The following is a 4,413-nucleotide window of genomic DNA, read 5'->3' as shown; positions in this document are numbered from 1 at the left end:
CCCCACAGCTGGATCTCATGGAGGCATTTCCCCAACTGAAGCTCCTTTCTCTGTGATAACTCCAGCTGTGTCAAGTTGACACAAAACTAGCCAGTGAAAGTATCTTCTTCAATTACTCTACACTTCAATTTGTTGTCGATGTTTATAAATCTCTCTTTTGTTCTTTGAAAATTTCATATATGTGTACATTAATCATATCACATCCGGCTCCTATGCTCTTTCTACCCCTTCTTCTGCAATGTTCCCTGATCCTTGCTAGGAAGCTTGATATGGATGTCCCATTGAGGGCTGAGCATGCGAAAGTCAATTATTCTAACCAGTGATGAGTCTCTACAGTCAGGACAGCCCACCGCAAAAGACGCTTGTCTGATTGGTGTTGAGAGCAATGGTCATTTAGGGACCGAATCACTGGCATAGCTGTGCTGGACTGAAAGGGGGATGTCTCCCATCCGCCTGGTGCTAGCAGACACCTCGAGGTGCTGTGTGCAGCAAAGGTGAACGGAAGCCATTGGTCTCTGCAGCCTCTGTGTTCTTAGAGCTTCTGGTGTGTAGAAAGGAGGGGAACTGTGAGTCCTCCCTGGTAGTTTCCTGCCCATCCCTCATCCCCCATCCCCTCCTTTGCTGGCTGTGCATGCGTGTGTGTGTGCGTGTGCGTGCATGTGCGTGTGTGTGCATGCGTGTGTGTGTGCATGCGTGTGCGTGTGCGTGTGTGCGTGTGTGCGTGTGCATGTGCACATGTGTGCGTGCGTGCGTGTGCGTGCATGTGCGTGTGTGTGCGTGCGCGTGTGTGTGTGTGTGTGTGTGTGTGTGTGTGTGTGTGTGTGTGTATTGGATGTGTAAAAGAAGTAGCAGTTCCTTTGCAGTTTCTCTGTTTTAAAGACCTTTCATTCAACCCAGAGCTCACCATTCCAGCAAAACTAGCTGACCAGTCAGCCCTGGGGACCTTCCAGTCCTTTCCTCGGCCAGCACTGGGATCACAGGTACACGCTGTTGCATCTGGATTTTTAATCTGGGTGCTGAAGATCTGAGATGGGGTCCTTGTGTTCTCTAAACCATCTTCCAGCCCCTGCTTCGGTGTTTAATTCTTGTTGTTGTCATATTAGCTCTTTGAGAATTTCAAGCATTGCGTTCATTGTAATTGTCCTCTCCCCTACCCCTGCTCCTTGAACCACGCCAACCACCTTCACTACCCTCTCTACTTTGTGTCCTCGTGTGTGTGTGTGTGTGTGTGTGTGTGTGTGTGTGTGTGTGTGTGTGTGTGCATGCAAGTGTCTGTCTGTCTGTCTGTCCAATTTGTGCTGCAGATGTATATTTGCCTGTGTGGTCTTCCACTGAAGCAGGAATTCTCTCCCATCTCCCCTCTTCAGGCTGGGATTTGGTCTGGCTTAGGCTTTCTCAGAGCTTGTATGTGTTGTCATGGTCACTGTGAGTTTATAGTGACAGCTGGCACACCGTGTCCAGAAAACACCATGTTGTTACGGTCATCTACCGCCTCTAGCTCTTCAGCTCTTTCTGTCCCCTCGTCTGCCATGAACCCTGTGTCTTGGGAGGAGGTTATATAATGGAGAAGGCTCATTTAAGGTTGAGTAGTCCACAGTTACACTCGGCATCGTGACCAGTTGTGGGTCTCTGGGTTAATGGCTATCTACGGCAAACAGACGCTTCTCGGGTGTGAGTTTACAGATGGTACGTCTCTCACACATGGGTATAATGACATGCCATTACGAGTCGGTTTGATATTATTCCTTGCTTCAGTATTTATGTCTCAGTTTGCAGTTGCCACATCAGTACAGCTTAGAGCTGGCACATAACTGAAGTATCTAACCCAATAGTCAAAAAAAAAAAAAAAAGTCACATGAGACTTCAAAAGACATGCCGTAGGGTTGTTTTCTCCAAATGAAGAGAACGGAGATAAATAATTACAACTGAAACAATGGCACAAAATGGAGGCTTCTCAGGAAATCTGCCATGTTTGCTTCCCCTAAAATTAGAAGAACAATTTTGTTCCTTGTTTTTAAAGAAGGGCAAGAAATATCAGAAGAGTAGAGGATTAAGCAACAGTGTTTTGGATACCCTACGCTATTAGGGAGAGTTTCTGGTTTCCACTCCCTCTGGACTCTGATCCAACTCTCTTTCCCTCCCCTCAATAAATAGAATACAAAATAGTTTGTTCCCTAAGGGCCTTGGGAAAATGATCTGATTTTCTCTGATGAAATTCTACCCTGGGCACTGTTGAGAACTGTGAAGTCCTTTCTAAGCACCAAGAAGTTTCAGAATTCTGGGAAAGGCTCTCTGTTGGACAAAGGTTACCTGTCTGAATGGCTTTCTCCCAACAATGTGAAGCCAGAAAGATGGCCAGCCTCAACTGTGGACTCTCTCAATTACAGCCTGATTGTTTGAATCCACATGAAGAAAACACACAAGCAGATCAGCTTCAGAATGTCCTTAAACACAAGTCGTTTTAGAAAAAAATAAAGCAAAGCAATAATGATACAATAAGCCATAAGCTAGGAAATCCTATACATCTTTTTATGCACCTATGAATACAGATATTTTAATTAACTTGCATTGTGTTTCCTGTTTTGTCTTTCCACCAATCCTTTCAAACTAGCAAAAAGATTTTGATCCTGGAATAATAGCTACTGTTTATTGGACAACCGGTTTGTAGTTTTCTATGTCCCTGAGCTGTTAGCTTATTTAGCATCCATGGTCACTTCTTGGGGAGGAACCGTTATGAGGGTGAAGAGACCAGAGCAAAAGGGAAGATAAGTGACTTACCCAGACTCACAGATAAAAGCTACAAACACCAGCCAGCCGCAGATCTGAGGAGGTCTTCAACACACTGCAACACCTCCCTACTTTTACTTGTGTTTGTGATTCATTTTTGCCCCTCACGGACTCTTTGGGGAGGGGCGGCTGGGAAGGGGGCAGGTAAGGGGAAATGGGAGAGGAGATGAGACACAGATGGGGCTGTCCTGGAGGAAGCTTCCTTCTCTGCCAGCTGGGGAGATGTGAATGGGGTAGAGGTGTGGCCTTCGGAAGGATTTTAACTTGCAGCATTTTGATTGTTAGCTTACTATTCTAGCAGTAGGAATTCGTTCCCACCTCCGCTCTTCAGGTTGGGATTTGTTCGGCCTTGGGCTTGCTCCCTAAGGTTAATTATGTTTATAGATGTTTTCTTTAATGTTTGCCCAGTAAGAAAGAGCATCGTGTTAGGTGATGGGATTTAACAAACCAGGCTCTGCGAAATGACTAATCTTCCACAAGTTTTATCCTACAAAAAAAAAAAAAAAAGACAACAATATCTTATTTTGCTTATTGGCCCTTTTCTCCAGTATCTGGATTACTGTCCAGTATCTGAATGTAACTGCTTGTAACTGCTGCTACGGAATGTAGTCAAGCCTGAGCTACACAGTAAGACAATGTCTCTAAAGAAAGAAAGAATAAATAAATCTACCCAGTGGCTGGAAACAACAACATATCACAAGACACATAATAGGTGACATAGTCAGAAGGAATATATTGTTAACTGTCTGAATGCGAGTAAAATAAAAAATTACAAATAATAAACCGTATATTATAGTGTCTCAGTGTTACATGGAGTTTTTCTTAATGAACAAACATATAAAGTAGAAGAAAATGTGTCCCGAGCTCTAGAGGTTTTTAATCTTTTGGCCTGAATCCATCAAGGCTCTCTTGGGTTGTGGAATTTCACATCTTTCATCGCTTCCCTCAGATATTTATGTGGTTGCTGGAGCATCCCTTTCCTATCTGTGTGATTTTTGTTTACAGACTGCGTTACAATCAGAGAAAAACAATAATGAGGTCCAGAAATGCACTTCTAATATGTTAAATATACAGTTGTTCTCGTTTGCCTTCTGTCGCTGTGATAAACACCATGACCAAAAGCAACTTGAGGGGGAAAGGGTTTATTACATCTTACAGGTTACAGTTTGTCATCCAGACAAGAGGCAAGTCAAGGCAAAGAGCTAAAGGCAGGAGAGCTTGAGGCAGAAACCACAGAGGAATACTGCTTAATAGACTGCTTCCTCTGCCTTCCTCAGCTACCCCATTGATACAGCCTAGGTCCGCCTGTCTAGGAATGGCACCACCCACAGTGGGCTGGGCCCTTCTACATCAATCAACAATCGAGAAAGCGATATCCACAGACAAGACCATAGACAAATCTGGTGGCGGCAACTCAACTAAAAATTCCCCTTTTCCAGGTGTGTCTAGGTTTGTGTCAGATTGATAAAAATGAACAATGACAATTGTTATAACAAGCAATGGTAGCAGCTTGGGGGGAAAACTTAAACTAAGTAGACATTGGTTTAGCCAAAGCACTTCCTTGGCATTAAAATGCTCAAAATTTAGGCTCCTAATAAACCTGAGAAGGGGAGGGGAGGGGAGGGG

This window comes from Mus pahari, chromosome 14 (genome assembly GCF_900095145.1).
Source record: "Mus pahari chromosome 14, PAHARI_EIJ_v1.1, whole genome shotgun sequence".
NCBI lineage: Eukaryota > Metazoa > Chordata > Mammalia > Rodentia > Muridae > Mus > Mus pahari.
The sequence above is the reverse complement of the archived record's forward strand: the minus strand, read 5'-3'. Positions refer to the sequence as shown.